The sequence below is a fragment of the Schistocerca americana genome, chromosome 6 (genome assembly GCF_021461395.2).
Source record: "Schistocerca americana isolate TAMUIC-IGC-003095 chromosome 6, iqSchAmer2.1, whole genome shotgun sequence".
Lineage (NCBI taxonomy): Eukaryota > Metazoa > Arthropoda > Insecta > Orthoptera > Acrididae > Schistocerca > Schistocerca americana.
The window spans coordinates 462,246,522-462,266,368 of record NC_060124.1 but is presented as its reverse complement, the minus strand read 5'-3'; positions in this window follow the sequence as shown (position 1 = coordinate 462,266,368).

Here is a 19,847-nt window from a genome sequence, read left to right as displayed (position 1 = left end):
TGAACAGTTCAGTGACCGGGATGTTCTAATCAGAATCGACAGCAGACCAACACCGACAACGATAGTTCAGGTATACATGCCGCCGTCGCAAGCTGAAGATGAACAGATAGAGAAAGTGTATGAGGAATTGAAAGGGTAATGCAGTATGTAAAGGGGGACGAAAATCTAATAGTCATGGGCGACTGGAATGCAGTTGTAGGGGAAAGAATATAAGAAAAGGTTACAGGAGAATATGGGCTTGGGACAAGGAATGAAAGAGGAGAAAGACTAATGGAGTTCTGTAACAAGTTTCAGCTAGTAATAGCCAATACCCTGTTCAATATTCACAAGAGGAGGAGGTATACTTGGAAAAGGCCTGGAGATACGGGAAGATTTCAATTAGATTACATCATGGTCAGACAGAGATTCCGAAATCAGATACTTGATTGTAAGGCGTACCCAGGAGCAGATATAGACTCAGATCACAATATAGTAGTGATGAAGAGTAGGTTGTAGTTCAAGACATTAGTCAGGAAGAATCAATACGCAAAGAAGTGGGATACGGAAGTACTAAGGAATGACGAGATACGTTTGAAGTTCTCAAACGCTATAGATACAGCAATAAGGAATAGCGCAGTAGGAAGTACAGTTGAAGAGGAATGGACATCTCTAAAAAGGGCCATCACAGAAGTTGGGAAGGAAAACATAGGTACAAAGAAGGTAGCTGCGAAGAAACCATGGGTAACAGAAGAAATACTTCAGTTGATTGATGAAAGGAGGAAGTACAAACATGTTCCGGGAAAATCAGGAATACAGAAATACAAGTCGCTGAGGAATGAAATAAATAGGAAGTGCAGGGAAGCTAAGACGAAATGGCTGCAGGAAAAATGTGAAGACATCGAAAAAGATATGGTTGTCGGAAGGACAGACTCAGCATACAGGAAATTCAAAACAACCTTTGGTGACATTAAAAGCAACGGTGGTAACATTAAGAGTGCAACGGGAATTCCACTGTTAAATGCAGAGGAGGCAGCAGATAGGTGGAAAGAATACATTGAAAGCCTCTATGAGGGTGAAGATTTGTCTGATGTGATAGAAGAAGAAACAGGAGTCGATTTAGAAGAGATGGGGGATCCAGTATTAGAATCGGAATTTAAAAGAGCTTTGGAGGACTTACGGTCAAATAAGGCAAAAGGGATAGATAACATTCCATCTGAATTTCTAAAATCATTTGGGGAAGTGGCAACAAAACGACTATTCACGTTGGTGTGTAGAATATATGAGTCCGGCGATACCATCTGACTTTCGGAAAAGCATCATCCACACAATTCCGAAGACTGCAAGAGCTGACAAGTGCGAGAATTATCACACAATCAGCTTAACAGCTCATGCATCGAAGCTGCTTACAAGAATAATATACAGAAGAATGGAAAAGAAAACTGAGAATGCGCTAGGTGACGATCAGTTTGGCTTTAGGAAAAGTAAAGGGACGAGAGAGGCAATTCTGACGTTACGGCTAACAATGGAAGCAAGGCTGAAGAAAAATCAATACACTTTCATAGGATTTGTCGACCTGGAAAAAGCGTTCGACAATATAAAATGGTGCAAGCTGTTCGAGATTCTGAAAAAAGTAGGGGTAAGCTATAGGGAGAGACGGGTCATACACAATATGTACAACAACCAAGAGGGAATAATAAGAGTGGACGATCAAGAACGAAGTGCTCGTATTAAGAAGGGTGTAAGACAAGGCTGTAGCCTTTCGCCTCTACTCTTCAATCTGTACATCGAGGAAGCAATGATGGAAATAAAAGAAAGGTTCAGGAGTGGAATTAAAATACAAGGTGAAAGGATATCAATGATACGATTCGCTGATGACATTGGTATCCTGAGTGAAAGTGAAGAAGAATTAAATGATTTGCTGAACGGAATGAACAGTCTAATGAGTACACAGTATGGTTTGAGAGTAAATCGGAGAAAGACGAAGGTAATGAGAAGTAGTAGAAATGGGAACAGCGAGAAACTTAATATCAGGATTGACGGTCACGAAGTCAATGAAGTTAAGGAATTCTGCTACCTAGGCAGTAAAATAACCAATGACGGACGGAACAAGCAGACTCGCTATGGCAAAAAAGGCATTTCTGGCCAAGAGAAGTCTTCTAATATCAAATACTGGCCTTAATTTGAGGAAGAAATTTCTGAGGATGTACGTCTGGAGTACAGCATTGTATGGTAGTGAAACATGGACTGTGGGAAAACCGGAACAGAAGAGAATCGAAGCATTTGTGATGTGGTGCTATAGAAGAATGTTGAAAATTAGATGGACTGATAAGGTAAGGAATGAGGAGGTTCTACGCAGAATCGGAGAGGAAAGGAATATGTGGAAAACACTGACAAGGAGAAGGGACAGGATGATAGGACATCTGCTAAGACATGTGGGAATGACTTCCATGGTACTAGAGGGAGCTGTAGAGGGCAAAAACTGTAGAGGAAGACAGAGATTGGAATACGTCAAGCAAATAATTGAGGACGTAGGTTTCAAGTGCTACTCTGAGATGAAGAGGTTAGCACAGGAAAGGAATTCGTGGCGGGCCGCATCAAACCAGTCAGTAGACTGATGACCAAAAAAAAAAAAAAAAAAAATCATTCACGTGTCGCATACGGATTTACGCTCTGACAAGACAATGAAACTGCAATGAGTACAGATGTGTGCAAAGATCAGTAGTGTAAAGATTGCCAATGCCTGCAGAACGGTAGCAACGGGGCGTTGCGTATTCTGTCCTGCTTAAAACTAGTAACTATTAAGAACAGAGAAATACGTGAATGAGTACAATGCAGCTAAAACTTGAATTACTAAAGAAACGTTAGAAAGTGCTGTTCATTATCAATACTGGCCTCATCCGGTTGATATGTCGTTCTTAACGAAAGCAATAACAAGAGGCAGTATTCAGTGACAGGAAGAAAACAGTGAGGAGTAAGATCACCAAAATCAATTTTCATTACCAACAAGCTGTCCTATCTGGTGGAATATAAGCTGGGAGAAATCTGCTGAAACAATCATGCGCAGTGCTTTGCCATTTAAAGGCTGTAGGAAAACTAAACAAACAGATGAATTAGACAGAATGGCAGTATTTAAGACCGGTTGTAGCACTCTGAGGATGCCAAGCACTCACTACCGTGTAACTGCAGAAACAAGAAATATGATTATCATGCCCCAAAATATGAACTGTATTATAGACTCTTCATGGATAAAAGTGCACATAAGCCGATATGGAAATGAACTGGCAAACCAACTGGCAAAAGAAACAGAGTATTCGTAAAACGAAGGTGACAGAATGTTGTTCTGTAAGCATGAGGGAAATAATGGCAGCGGTCTACAAAAAGCTGCGCATCAAAATAAAATTTTCCAACAAAGCACCAGTGACTATTGATTAAATTATCGATCTCCGCTAAATTCACAGTGGTGTTACCGAGGCACAGAAAACTGAAAGCTTATAATAAATTCAGAATGACCATTGACGCCATGTTTTCGTACAGTGAAGTAGCAAAAATTGCGGTCCACAGGTTACTGCGATGTAGCAACATGGACAGGGGGAGCCACATGCTACTGAAGAATGCAATGACGAAAGGCTGAAACTGGCCAACTAGTGACAGTCGGTTAGTACAAGTTTCTTTAAAATACTTCTATAAATTCTATTTTCCAATAGAAAGTCCAAGTGCTTGAATTTGAATCACTAATATTGTAAAACAGCTCTGTACTAATTTTACAGCAGAAACTACACTAGAGGAAACTAGGCGAAATTTAAAATACCCGTTAAAATTTCATCATTAAGTAAAGAAAAAAGATTAGAATGACTCGATGTAATGGATTTACAATTCTTGTTTTATTTTTTACCTGTTTGGCATCAGCATGGTAACGTGTATGTATTAACACTGTATAATGATCAACTCTTCAGTCTTGTGATTTTGAGGGGTTCGCTTTTCACAAAAAGGTAGTCGGATTGCGACAGACAAGTTTTCTAGGTTTTCACGTAATCTAGTTTGAGGAGGAAATGAGACATTTCTTTAGGCCAAGAATGTCAAATAACAGTCTAACACTGTAAACGGAGGTTTGCCTTTCCTTCGTCTGCCTTCTAGATTAAGTAGTAGCGTCAGTATAGCCTCACATGTTCCTACATTTCTCCGAAATCCAAACTGATCTTCCCCGAGGCCTGCTTGTACCTGTTATTCCATTCTTCTGTAAGCAATTCGCGTTAGTATTTCGCAACCATAACTTATTAAACTGACAGTTCTGTAATTTTCACGCCTGTCAACAATTGCTTTCCTTGTAACTGGAATTACTACATTTTTCTTGAAGTCTGAGCTTATTTCGCCGGTCTCATACATCTTGCACACCAGATGTCATGGCTAGCTCTTCCAAGGTTATCAGTAGTCCTGACAAAATGTCGTCTGCCCTCGTAGCCTTGTTTCGACTTAGGTCTTTCACAGCTGTGCAAAATTCTTCTCGGAGGATCATATCTCCTATCACATCTTCATCTACGTTCATTTCCATTTCTATATTGATCTCCGTTGTATAGACCCCTGTATACTCCTTCTACCTTTCAGCTTTCCCTTCTTTGCTTGGGACTGGTTTTTCATCTGTGGTCTTGGTATTCATACAGCTGCTTCACTTTTCCCGAAAGGCCTCCTTCATTTTCATGTAGGTGGTATCTACCTTTCCCCTAATGAAATATGCTTCTATTCCTTACATTTTGTAGCAATTCCTAATTATTGTCATTCTTATTTTTTCGACCTTTGTATTCCCTTTCGCCTGCTGCATTTGGTATATCGTTAAATTTTCTCCTTTCATTAATTAAATTAAATATCTGTTGTGTCATCCTAGGTATCTAACTCTAAAGGATCATTGATTATATTTCAGTTCGCTATGTTCACCACGAAACTGGTTGAGATGATACTTTATTCACTGACAATAGCAGTTCCTGACAGGATACAAGCCGAATGGCATTGACCAATGATGAGACGTGGCAGTCGTCTCGGGTCCCTGTCGGTTCGGGTCTTTTTACGACTACTCTTGTTGCGCCGTTTAAATGGCTGCGAGTCCACCAATCCTTGTAGACACGTTGAACTGTCCTTTTAGTTAAAAAAAATATCGTCCAAACACGACCGGACGGCTCCGTTATACCATTCTGTAGTGCCTCCAACAACGGAATGGCCCGTACACAGCATGATCAATGTACTGTTTCAAGAGGACTACTGATAACATTTCGTACGGTCAACTTAATTACATGTATGGGGTGTTAAAAAAGTCTCTCCGCAATGTAGTATGATTGTTAGCCGCGTGTGGTGTATAATTGTTCGCCTGCCTGGGTTTTTCAACGAAACAATAAACGCACAACGATACTGCAGTGATATTCTGTACTCATTCATAGGAGAACTTGAGTTAAGTGAAATACTGAACTGTTATTTTCAACAAGATGGTGCAACCGCCCATACAGCTCGGCCGGCCGCGGTGGTCTAGCGGTTCTAGGCGCGCAGTCCGGAACCGCGCGACTGCTACGGTCGCAGGTTCGAATCCTGCCCCGGGCATGGATGTGTGTGATGTCCTTAGGTTAGTTAGGTTTAAGTAGTTCTAAGTTCTAGGGGACTGATGACCACCGTAGTTAAGTCCCATAGTACTCAGAGCCATTTGAACCATTTTTGAACCATACAGCTCGCGTTTCAATGTCACTGCTTGCTGATGTTTCTGGTGATCGCATAATTTCACAGGGACTTCTGCCTCCACGATCGTCTGACCTAACAACACCTGACTTTCTTATGGGGTGTAGTGAAAGCAACTGTCTATAAAAATCGTCGAAAATCCATCTATGAATTGAAAACTGCAGTATCCACTTTCACTGCTTCTGTTACAGAAGAAGTGTTACAGCTTGTGTTTGGAAACTTGATTAGACGAATTGAATTGTGTGTTCAGCAACAGGGGGGACACTTTCAACATTTAATGTGAAAATTTGTAAGTAAAAATAAATATTCAATAAATTAATAACTTGTACTTCGCTGAGTTTCATTTCGGCATATTCACTGCGGCATACGGCACGCGCGGCTAAGAATCATACGGAACTGCGGAGAGATTTTTTGAACACCCCGTGTAACACTTTAGGCTATAAACAGCAATAGTAGCGGTGTAAAAACATTCTTCTTTCGACAACTTGACAATATAACCTACACTTTGTTTTAAAAATACAGCTGATTTTGTGCAAATGTTAGTATTATATGCGATATCAACTATAAGTATAATTTCACTGATTCCGTTACTCCACCATTGCACTTCGACGAAATTGGCCAGGTGCGAGGAGGACGCGTCCACTGACTATTCCGTAAGAATTTAATTATGTATATAGTCAGTTTGTTCATTCCGGGAATCGAGTATTTTAACGATTTGTGCTTGTAATCGACATTGATACTGGCAAGATATCTGCCCCAGGGATTCAAAGACTTTAGAGAATGTTTTAATTTCGGGTCAAGTCTGACAACAAATGAAAAATTTTTATTTCAAGTTTGAAGTCGGAAAGCAAATGAAAAAAGATATATTATTATCGCGTGTTTTAATTACAAATAAACAATTTACGATATTCCTTGTACTTGTACTGCGATGCCTTGCTTCTTCCGAAATTTCATGATTTTAGGTCAACGAGAAGCACCCTATAGGTTTTGATGAGTGGATTTTCGGGTATCAAAATATGTGACATAAGCGGCCGTATCTTTTGATTGCGTTTGCTTATGAATCTGTTCCAGACAAGAATGATCTTAACAGACGGACAGACAAACAAACAGATGGGAAAATTACCGAAAGATATTTTCATGTTACATAATTACAATTTAACAATTATCTGATTTTTTTCCTTTGGTTGTTCTGTGAAACATTCTAGGTCAATGGGAAGTACCGTATAGGTTTTGATGAGTGAGTTTTCGAGTATCTGAATATATGACATAAATGGTCGTATCTTTTGATAGAATCGACTTAGATGCTTTAGCGTTTTACACTGACAAGGGACTGTATACCTTAGTATGTGAGAAATTTGAACTTAATGGGCCTATTCGTTCCTGAGATAAAGGGCTGTAACAGTCTGACAGGCAGACAAACAGACAGACGGCCCACGAAGTGACCCTATATGGGTTCCGTTTTTACAGGCTGAGGCACGTAGCTCTAAAAGTGAATAATAATGGTATATTGTACTTTTTTATGTAGATGAAATAGCTATGACGGAAGAACAGGTATAATTACATAAATTTTACTGTGTTTTACCAGAAGCTATCAAAGTTGCAGATTTATGTCACCAGAGAATAAAGATTAAAACTAAGTAAGACCGCCACGCGGAGTGGCCACTTGGTTCAAGGTGCTATGCACTGATTTCACGGCCCCTCCCGCCGGAGTTTCAAGTCCTCCCTCGGGCACGGGTGTGTGTTTTTCTTTTTTTGCGGTTTTAGGGCGCACAACTACAATGGTCATTAGCGCCCAGACTAAGTTAGGAATGCACCGCGAGGCACAAGGTTAAAACAGCAACTAAAAGGGACAATACTATAAAAGACATAGACAGGCAGAGGATTAAAAAAAACAGCATAATCAAATGTACTTAGACAGGTTTTTCAAGCTGATAAAACGAAGAACGCGAGCAGCTGCTCCTGGGTCATCCGCTAAAATGGCATCCAGAGTACATGGCAGGCCAAGATCAAGACGCAGTGTATGAAAATCCGGACAGGACGTTAAAATGTGGCAGACCGTCAGCAATTGCCCACATGGGCAGAACGGCGCCGGCGCAGCCGTCAGCAGATGGCGATGGCTGAACCGGCAGTATCCAATTCGTAACCGGGCCAAAACGACCTCCTCCCGCCGAGAAGGGCGTGAGGAGGACGTCCATGCCGCAGGAAGAGGTTTCAAGGCCCGAAGCTTGTTGTCCGTAAGTGCAGCCCAATCGGCATGCCACAGCGATAAAAGGCGCCGACAAATGACCCTGCTACAATCTGATGAAGGGACACAACAAGAAGCTGTCCGAGGCTGGAGGACCGCAGCCTTGGCCGCGGCATCTGCAGCTTCGTTCCCAGGGATACCGACATGGCCAGGAACCCACATAAAGCTAACCGGAGAACCGTCGTCCACCAGCTGCTGAAGAGAGCGTTGGATCCGGTGCACGAAAGGGTGAACCGGATACGGATCACTGAGGCTCTGGATGACGCTCAGGGAATCGGAGCAGATGACATAAGCAGAATGTCGGTGGCGGCAGATGTAAAGAACAGCCTGGTAGAGGGCAAAGAGCTCAGCTGTGAAGACCGAATGGCCATGGAGCCGGTATTTGAAACTTTGTGCCCCGACAATAAAAGAACACCTGACACCGTCATTGGTCTTAGAGCCATCTGTATAAATGAAGGTCATATTAATGAACTTCGAACGAAGTTCGACAAAACGGGAGTGGTATACCGATCCGGGGGTAACCTCCTTTGGGAGCGAGCTGAGGTCTAGGTGAACGCGAACCTGAGTCTGGAGCCAAGGTGGCGTGTGGCTCTCGCCAACTCTAAAGGTTCCAGGGAGTGAAAACTCAAGGTGTTGAAGGAGGCGACGAAAGCGAACTCCAGGGGGTAGCAGGGCAGAGACATACAACCCGTATTGACGGTCGAGAGAGTCGTCAAAAGAGGAACGATAAGACGGGTGGTCGGGCATTGACAGTAGCCGACAGGCATACCGACAAAGCAGTATATCGCGCCGGTAGGTGAGTGGCAATTCACCGGCTTGAGCATGAAGACTCTCGACGGGACTAGTATAAAACGCTCCGATCGCAAGACGTAAACCCCGATGTTGTATGGAGTTGAGGCGGCGTAAGATGGACGGCCGTGCAGAGGAGTATACGAAGCTCCCATAATCCAGCTTGGAGCGGACGATCGATCGATATAGGCGAAGTAGGACGGTTCCATCCGCTCCCCACGACATACCACTGAGAACACGGAGGACATTTAGAGAACGGGTACAACGGGCAGCCAAATATGACACATGTGGAGACCAGCTAAGTTTCCTGTCAAATGTTAGACCTAAAAATTTTGTCTCCACGAATGGGAGAGCAACGGGACCGAGTCGTAAGGACGGTGGGAGAAACTCTTTGTAGCGCCAGAAGTTAATACAGACCGTCTTATCGGCAGAAAAACGGAAGCCATTGGCGACACTCCAGGAGTAAAGACGGTCAAGAGAACGCTGAAGACAGCGCTCCCGGAAACATGTACGCTGCGCGCTGCAATAGATGGTAAAATCGTCCACGTAAAGGGAGCCTTATACATCAGCTGGGAGGCAATCCATTATTGGATTGATCGCTATGGCGAAGAGAGCGACGCTCAAAACTGAGCCCTGTGGCACCCCATTCTCTTGGCGAAAGGTGTTTGACAGGACAGAACCCACACGTACCCTGAACTGTCGATCCATTAAAAAGGAACGAATAAAATGATGGAGGCGACCGCGAAGGCCCCATGTATTCATGGTGCGGAGAATGCCCGCCCTCCAACAGGTGTCGTAAGCCTTCTCCAAACCAAAGAACACAGCCGCGGTCGGGCGCTTCCGCAAGAAGTTATTCACAATGAAGGTCGACAAGGTAATCAGATGGTCAACAGCAGAATAGCACCTACGAAATCCACATTTTACATTGGTAAGTAGGCGTCGAGATTCGAGCAGCCAAACCAAACGAGAGTTAACCATTCGCTCCATCACCTTACAGACACAGCTGGGTCGATAACTGGAAGGCAAGTGCTTGTCCTTCCCCGGCTTAGGAATCGGTACAACAATAGACTCGCGCCAGCATGCGGGAACGTGTCCCTCAATCCAGTACGAAGAAAGAAACCTTTACCCGCAGGAGAAAGGTTCTTCAGCATCTGAATATGAATAGAATCAGGCCTTGGAGCGGAGGACCGTGACCAGGCAAGTGCATTTTCGAGTTCCCGCATGGTGAATGGGGCATTATAACTTTCACGATTCGAGGAGCGGAAGTTAGGTGGCCTAGCCTCCTCTGCCTGTTTTCGGGGGAGGAAGGCAGGGTGGTAATGAGCGGAGCTCGAAACCTCTGCGAAAAAGCGGCCGAAGGCATTGGAGACATCCTCAGGGGCCACAAGGACGTCATTCGCGCCGTCAAGCCAGAAACTGGTGAGTGGACCTTACTGCCAGATAGCCGGCGCAGGCTACCCCAGACAACAGAAGAAGGAGTAAAACTGTTGAAGGTACTTGTGAAAGCAGCCCAGCTGGCTTTCTTGCTGTCTTTAATAATACGACGACACTGCGCAGGTAATCGTTTATAATTGATACAATTCGCCACTGTAGGGTGGCGTTTAAAGGTGCGTAAAGCACGTCGACGAGCACGTAAAACGTCTCTACATGCTGCGGTCCACCAGGGGACCGGTACGCGACGTGGAGAAGAAGTCGTGTGAGGGATGGAATATTCAGCAGCAGTGAGAATGACTTCCGTGAGGTGTGCGACCTGACTATCGCAGCTTGTGAAGGTTTGATCCTGAAAGGTCGCCCTGGAAGAGAAGAGCCCCCAGTCTGCTTTGGAGATGTTCCAACTAGTTGAGCACAGAGAGGGGGTATGATGCAGGAGATGGATAACACACGGGAAGTGGGCGCTCGAATATGTATCAGAAAGTGCATACCACTCAAACCGGCGTGCAAGTTGGGTAGTACATATAGAGAGGTCTAAATGGGAATAGGTGTGAGATGTGTCCGAAAGAAAAGTAGGGGCGCCAGTATTGAGGCAGACAAGATTGAGCTGGTTGAAAAGGTCTGCTAACAGGGAGCCTCTCAGGCAGGATGCTGGAGAGCCCCAAAGGGGATGGTAGGCATTGAAGTCTCCAGTTAACATAAATGGTGCAGGTAGCTGAGCAATAATTTGCATCATGTCTGCCCTGGTAACGGCAGATGACGATGGAGTGTAAACGGTACAAATGGAAAATGTAAAACTGGGGAGAGTAATTCGGACAGCAACTGTCTGCAGGCCGGTGTGCAATGTGATGGGATCGTAGTAAATATCGTCCCGGACCAGCAACATAATCCCTCCATGAGCCGGAATACCTGCCACAGGGGGTAGGTCAAGACGCACAGACGTGCAGTGTGCCAAGGCAATTCGATCGCATGGGCGTAGCTTCGTTTCCTGGAGGACTACGACGAGCGGACGGTGCAAGCGGAGCAGCAACTTTAAGTTGGTTAGAGCGAATGCTGCGAATATTCCAGTGAATAAGTGCCAACGTGAGAAGAAAAGGAAGATGAAAGAAGGTGTCACCTCGAAGGCCGCTGAGGGCCTGGCTTCGAGCGAGCACTGCCGCCGCTATCAGTAGGTGGAGAGTCATCGTCCATTGGTTCAATAGGTTCATCGGCCATCTTGTTAAGATGGCCGGGAGGGGGAGCTTCCTCCGCCGGTGAACGGCCAGATGTTCGGCTACCAGCGGTGCGGCCAGGCGAATCGGATGACGGCCTGGGGCGGCAACCGCTGGGTGGCGCAGGAGGAGAAATGCGCCGTGGCGGAGAAGGAGAACTATGCTTCCTATGAGCCTTCTTGGAAGGTCGTTTAGTGGAAGGACTGGTCGATGGCTGGGAGTTCGCGATGTCTGCGTCGACACCTCCCTGGTAGTCCGAGGAGAGGCGAGGACAGTACTGTACTTCCCAGCTGGGAGCAGCGTGGGCTTCCTGCTAGCAAATAGCTTGCGAGCAGCCGAGGTGGACACTTTCTCTTTGGCCCGAATTTCCTGTATACAGCGTTCTTCCTTGTAGATGGGACTGTCGCCGGAGGACGCTGCATGGTCACCCTGACAGTTCACACAACGAGGAGACGGAGGTGGACAGTCACCCTCAAGGGCAACCCTACCGCAAGTGACACATTTAGCCGCATTAGAACAAGACTGGTGAGTGTGATTAAAATGCTGACACTGGTAGCAGCGCGTAGGTGTCGGGACACAGGGGCGAACAGAAATAACTTCGCAGCCCGCTTTGACGAGCGACGGCAGCTGAACACTATCAAAGGTCAAGAAAAGTGTCGGGGTCGGTACAAGGTCATTGTTGACCTTTTTAATGACTCTATGGACAGCCGTCACGCCCTGCTCATCGAGGAAAGACTGAATCTCCTCGTCAGTCAATCCGTCGAGTGATCTAGTATATACCACACCAAGCGACGAATTCAAAGTGCGGTGAGCCTCCACCCGGACAGGGAACGTGTACAGGAGTGTGGCCCGAAGCAGTTTTTGTGCCTGAAAGGCGCTCTCAGTTTCTAGTAACGAGGTACCGTTACGCAACCAGGTACAAGACTTGACAGAGCTGGCTATGGCATCTACGCCCTTCTGGATAACGAATGGGTTGACAGAGGAAAAATTCTTTCCGTTCTCAGATCGAGAAACTACGAGGAACTGTGGGGCAGGCGGCAGTACTTTTGTCACTGGTGGCTGGTCAAGTCTCCGTTTTAGGGCAGAAGTCGAGAGAGAAGAAGAAGAGAAATCCATAGCGGAGGAATCCCCCATGATTGCCAGCGTCTCCGATGGCGCGCTCCTTCCTTGTGGGGACCCTCTCAGAGGGCACTCCCGCCTTAGGTGAATGTTTACACCTCAGGTCACACCTCCCAAGAAACGGACGGAGGGACCAATCGGCATGGTCGGAAGGTGTCAGCTCAGGCAATCACCCCTCCCTGGGCCTGGCCTTTACCAGAGGGTTCGTGCGTGCCTTACTTGTCTACCCAGGGCAGGGAACTACGCGTTACCCCGTCACCGGCTACGAGTGCGAACGTGTGGGTCGGCCTTCAGGCACGCACAGGGAGGAAGGAAGAAGAGGAAAAAGAAGGGAGAGAGGGAGAGAAAGGACAGACTGTCTCAAACGCCGAGGCGGAGACCAGAGAAGGCAAGGAGCAGAAGGCAAGGAGAAGAAGGCAAGGAGACGGAGGCAAGGGAAAAAGTAAGTAAGACAGTGAGATGGAGAAGAACAAAGAAAGGAACCAACCAAAGGAAGGAAGAAACCAGAAGAAGAGAAAAACCAAAATGACCGTAAATATAGGTCGTGGAACCGTCCGTCTCCGGAAGCAGGCGCTAACTACCCCCTTGATGGGGAGGGACCCCTTTTAGTCGCCTCTTACGACAGGCAGGAATACTTCGGGCCTATTCTAAGCCCCGGACCCGCAGGGGGGATGGGTGTGTGTGTTGTTCTAGCATAAGTTAGTTCAAGTAGGGTGTAAGTCTAGGGACCGATGACCTCAGCAGTTTGGTTCAAATGGTTCAGAGCACTATGCGACATAACTTCTGAGGTCATCAGTCGCCAAGAACTTAGAACTAATTAAACCTAATTAACCTAAGGACATCACACACGTCCATGCCCGAGGCAGGAGTCGAACCAGCGACCGGAGCGGTCGCTCGGTTCCAGACTGTAGCGCCTAGAACCGCACGGCCACTCCGGCCGGCTCAGCAGTTTGGTCCCTAAGGAATTCACACATTTTTAAATAAGTCCTTTAGTGCCTGCCACACGAATAGAGTCCAGACAGGGAACATGATCGGAGACAGAAAATGTTAATAAGGTGTTAGTTAACTGCCGGAGTGTCCCTGGAAATGTCCGGGAACTAATCTCGCTTATAATCGCTAACAATGGCGACGTAGTACTAGGGATAGAAAGCTCGCTGAAAACAGATATCAATAACAACGAAATTTTGAATTACAGTTAGAATGTATGTCGCAAAGATAGCTTGACTGTTGGTGGTGGAGGCGTTTTTACGGGTGTAAAAAATATGATAAAATCTAGTGAGATTGGAACAGTTTTCGAATGTGAAATAATGTAGGTGGTGACAAGTGTTAAAGATGAATCAGGCATGCTCATCGGATGCTTTCATAGACACCGTGCCTCAGCAGCAGCAGCAGCAGAAGCAATCGAGAGGAATCCTGGGGAACGTTTTGCCTTTATTTCCTGGTCAAGTTACAGTTTTAGATGAAGATTTTAAGCTACCAGCTATAGATTCAGAAACTTAAGTGCTTAGAACGGGGATTAGGAACAGATTACCACGAGAAATTGTTCTAAGTGCTTTATCCAAAAATTATCACGAGTAGTTAATCAGAACACCTACTCGTGAAGATAACATCTTAGACCTGGTAATGACAAACAGACCCGAACTGTTCGACTGAGCGTAGAACATGGAATCATAGGGCCGTTACAGTATCACCGAATACGGCTGTAAATATGATTAAGAAGAAAGGCAGGTAGATACTTTTGCTTAGCAAGAGCGATATGAAACAGATCTGAAATAACGGTCAGTTGTCAGCACGAAAATTTCATCTCCAGCACTAACGAAGTTAATTAACAATGGACAAAGTTCAAGAGCATTTTACAATACAGTTCAGTCAGGTCAGTGTCCGGCAACCTTAAGGATGATGAGAAGACTCAGCGTGGTTCAAAAGCCATGTTAGAAAACTGCTACGTAAGCAAGTAGAATTTAATTGTAAATTTAAACGTAGCCAAAATCTCAAATAACTAAATGAAGCAAACGTTAGCGTAGGTACAGTCACGCGTGAAGGGTTCAACGGTTTTGAAGGTAACATTCTACACTCCTGGAAATGGAAAAAAGAACACATTGACACCGGTGTGTCAGACCCACCATACTTGCTCCGGACACTGCGAGAGGGCTGTACAAGCAATGATCACACGCACGGCACAGCGGACACACCAGGAACCGCGGTGTTGGCCGTCGAATGGCGCTAGCTGCACAGCATTTGTGCACCGCCGCCGTCAGTGTCAGCCAGTTTGCCGTGGCATACGGAGCTCCATCGCAGTCTTTAACACTGGTAGCATGCCGCGACAGCGTGGACGTGAACCGTATGTGCAGTAGACGGACTTTGAGCGAGGGCGTATAGTGGGCATGCGGGAGGCCGGGTGAACGTACCGCCGAATTGCTCAACACGTGGGGCGTGAGGTCTCCACAGTACATCGATGTTGTCGCCAGTGGTCGGCGGAAGGTGCACGTGCCCGTCGACCAGGGACCGGACCGCAGCGACGCACGGATGCACGCCAAGACCGTAGGATCCTACCCAGTGCCGTAGGGGACCGCACCGCCACTTCCCAGCAAATTAGGGACACTGTTGCTCCTGGGGTATCGGCGAGGACCATTCGCAACCGTCTCCATGAAGCTGGGCTACGGTCCCGCACACCGTTAGGCTGTCTTCCGCTCACGCTCCAACATCGTGCAACCCGCCTCCAGTGGTGTCGCGACAGGCGTGAATGGAGGGACGAATGGAGACGTGTCGTCTTCAGCGATGAGAGTCGCTTCTGCCTTGGTGCCAATGATGGTCGTATGCGTGTTTGGCGCCGTGCAGGTGAGCGCCACAATCAGGACTGCATACGACCGAGGCACACAGGGCCAACACCCGGCATCATGGTGTGGGGAGCGATCTCCTACACTGGCCGTACACCACTGGTGATCGTCGAGGGGACACTGAATAGTGCACGGTACATCCAAACCGTCATCGAACCCATCGTTCTACCATTCCTAGACCGGCAAGGGAACTTGCTGTTCCAACAGGACAATGCACGTTCGCATGTATCCCGTGCCACCCAACGTGCTCTAGAAGGTGTAAGTCAACTACCCTGGCCAGCAAGATCTCCGGATCTGTCCCCCATTGAGCATGTTTGGGACTGGATGAAGCGTCGTCTCACGCGGTCTGCACGTCCAGCACGAACGCTGGTCCAACTGAGGCGCCAGGTGGAAATGGCATGGCAAGCCGTTCCACAGGACTACATCCAGCATCTCTACGATCGTCTCCATGGGAGAATAGCAGCCTGCATTGCTGCGAAAGGTGGATATACACTGTACTAGTGCCGACATTGTGCATGCTCTGTTGCCTGTGTCTATGTGCCTGTGGTTCTGTCAGTGTGATCATGTGATGTATCTGACCCCAGGAATGTGTCAATAAAGTTTCCCCTTCCTGGGACGATGAATTCACGGTGTTCTTATTTCAATTTCCAGGAGTGTATTAACTGATTTGGGAGAAAATCCTAGAATGTTTTGGTCTTATGTTAAATTAATAAACAGATCGAAGCAGTCTATCCAGACACTGTGACCATATTGGAACTGAAGCGGAGGACGACGTAGAAAAGGTCGAAATAGTAACCGTCTTTTTCAAAAACTGTTTCGCGGACGAAAATGGTGCTGTAGTGTCTACTTCAAACTGTCGCACGAGAGTCTAAATGGCTGATATCGAAATAAGTGACCATGGTATAGAAAATCACCTGAAATCTCTCAACAGAGGGAAGACTACTAGACCTGACCGGATACCAACACGATTCTACATAAAATGTGTGGAAGAGCTTGCTCCTGTTCTAGCATTAGTGTACCGTAGGTCTCTGGAGGAGCAAAATGTTGCCGAAGATTGGAGAAAAGCACAGGTCATTCCTGTTTTCAATAAAGGTCGTCACACAGAGGCACAGCATCATAAGCCTATATCTCTTGACGTTGGTCGGTTGTGGAAATTTGGCGTATGTATTGTGCTCGCGTATTACTTCAATTTTGGAGGCCGAAAATCTCGTCTGTAGGAACAAACATGGGTTCCGAGAACAACGAGCGTATGAAATATAGCTCACTTTGTTCGTCAACGGGACCAGGAAAGCAGCAGAGAGCAGCAGCTACAAGTGCCGAGGTAGTTGCCATGTTTGTTGACTTGCGGAAGCCATTCGATACAGTTCGACATTACAGCATCATGGATAAAGTACGAGCGTATGGAATATCAGACCGACTGTATGACAGGATGGAAGCGTTTTTCCTCAAATAGCACACAGTTTGTCATTCTGAATGAACGGAGGTCTGCCTGTGAGACGACCAGTTAGTCCTGAAGATATAGAAGTAGAAGAGGTTTTTCTTTTTAGTGATTTCGGTTTGAAGTAGACTTTCTTTTGGATAGTTAGCACTTGTGTTTTCTGTATTAGTTCATGGTCTAAAGCTAGTGCACGGTATTTTCAAATGACAGTTAATAGAGCGGACTGCTTCTAAGTAGTTAAACAGGGGTTATGGAAGTGGACGTCGCTTGTGGTTCACCCTTTAATTCTCCTTTGAGTATTGGACGAATGAATTTCAGTTGGCACTGAGTTCAGCAGTTTCAGAAGAGATCGCTGCTGATTACGGAAGGTGCAGTAGAAGTTGAAGAAAGCGCTGTCGACACCATATTTCGGAGCTAAACTGCAAGCGATGGGGTATTTCAGTCAGTTGCAACACCTTGCAATAGACCATAGGAAGGGGAAAATCCTTACGCACTCCTTTATGATGATGGAAATTTTGAAGTTTGTGTCGAAAATACCTGATTAATATACGAGTACAACTTAAATTTTTAAGAAGCCTCTGCTCATATAGAACGTAGGTTTGTCATTTATTATTAATCATCACGTGTTATTTTGCAAAACTTGACGGACTGCAGCTGAAATATGTATATGGAAAGACAGCAGGCTTTCCCAAATTAGTGAATTTTTCTACTGGTAACGAAAGATATTTACCTGTAGTATTTACATTGTGAATAGAGTGAGGTTACAGTCATAGACACATATACTGACAGAAAAAAAATCACAACACCAACAAGGAAACGACATAAACGAAAGCTGTTAGGCGTGTTTCTACGTCTCAAACATGTCTACCAAACTTTCGCACCAGTGGCATAAGAGTGGCACTAGTAGCGCCACTATGATGGTACGAATCAGGTTTACTTTAAATGTACACTGTAACGGTCATGAGCGTTAGCTACCTTTGACATTGGACACTGAGTTGATGTTAGTCAAGAATGCCTTTATGGCGACAAAGGCGTCATTATCAACACCTCACTGAGTTTTAACGAGTCATGTAATAGGGTTCCGAGGAGCTGGATATATCTTCAGCGATGCTGCAAAATGACTGCATAATGGGGCCACTGTACTTTATGGCTGGCAGCAGTGGTCACAAGAATGCAAGGTCGCAAGAAGACCGGGTTCCAGAGGGCCACGTGGCACTGCGGAGAGGAAAGTCCATCGCGTTCGGCATATGGATCTGGCGCATCGTACTGCGTCTGCAGCAGAAATTTGAGCAGCAGTTGGAACGACAGTGACACAATGAAATATTACAAATCGGTTCTTCAAGGATAGCAACGAGCTGGACGACCTGTAGCGTGCTTTCCACTGACACCAAGCCACCGCCACTTGCGGTATCAGCGGTGTAAAACGAGAGCTCATTGGAAGGCAGGATGGAAGTCTGTTGTGTTATCTGATTAAAATTAGTTTTGACTCGGCGCCAGTGATGGCCGTGTGTTGATTAGGAGACAAGCTGAGGGCCTGCAACCAACCTGTCTGCATGCTAGACACACTGGACATACATTTGGAGCTACGGTCTGAATTGCGATTTCGTAAAACAGTAGACTCACTCACTGTCATCTAATACTTTCCCCTGTTTGGGAAAGTGTGTGGGGGAGTTGGTAGCCTTGCGGCTTTTACTCAAAAAAATGGCTCTGAGCACTATGGGACTTAACTTCTGAGGTCATCAGTCCCCTAGAACTTAGAACTACTTAAACCTAACTAACCCAAGGACGTCACACACATCCATGCCCGAAGCAGGATTCGAACCTGCGACCGCAGTGGGTGGCGCGGTTCCAGACTGTAGCGCCTAGAACCGCTCGGCCACCTCGGCCGGCGGCTTTTACTCCACTTTGTATTTGTGTGTGCGTGTTTATTTCTGCGATCATTTTTCGTTGTTGTCTGTGTGTTGTGCCCATGTGATGTGCCATCATATAAGCCTAGTAAGTAGGAAAAAGTTTGCTAAAACTTTTGTCTGGAGTGACTTAACACACGGATATGAAGCGTGGACTCTAGGGAAGGAGAAGCAATGGAAATGTGGATATGGAGAAGAATGACGAACACAAGCTGGGTACATAGAAAAAGTAATTAATAGGTCTTGAATGAGAACAGAAAGCTGCTAAATCATAAAGGAAGAAGAAAATAAAAAATGATATGGCACATAATGGGACACAACCAGTTCCTAAAGAATGTATCTGAAGGAAAAGTTTTAGGGAAAAAACCAAGAGGCAGGCCAAGACCAACGTATGTTAATAATATCAAAGAAGATATGGGGATAAAACCGTATGAAGAATTGAAGAGGATGACAATGGAGAGAGGGATGTGGCTAAATCGACCAGGCATAGCCTTTAGTTTATGGTGATGTGTGATGTGATGATTGTTCTGTGTGGGCCTGGTACTTGCCTGGGGTTGGCGAGATGTTTGGTATTATGGGGGAGGGAGGACGATCAGGAATTGGATATAGGGATTTTCTCTTCGACATAGTCGCCGAAGATCGTCATTGGGCATGTCACGGGACATGTCATACCGACTTAGGAAGTCGTTGAGGACTTTCCTGACCTGGAAGAGCCTTAGTGGAGGGCCCTTGCCAGATCTTGGAAGCGCTCTTTTAGAAGTGGGATTTCAGCTGCGGCGTACAGATCGTAAGTAGGCAATCCGAAGGGTAGACGCAGTGCCCTCCTGAGGGCGCGATTCTGCAGCCTCTGGAGTTTGTCCAGGTGCTGCTTCGCCGCGTATCCCTAGACAGGGCATGCATACTCCATTACTGGCCGTATCAGGGCTTCATATACCTTCACACCCACAGAGCAGGGAAGGGAACTGGTTGAGTTGAGGATTGGGTATAGCATGGAAATTCTGGCACAGACCTTCCTGTGGACCTCGTCTATGTGGGGTTTCCACGTATGACGAGAGTGCAAGGTTACGCCAAGGTACTTGGCGGTTCTGCGCCAGGGGAGTCGGGTTCTGTTTAGGTGGAGGTGGAGGGTGGGGGGGGGGGGTGTTGAGGTGGTCCGCGCCTTCCGACCCTCTCGGT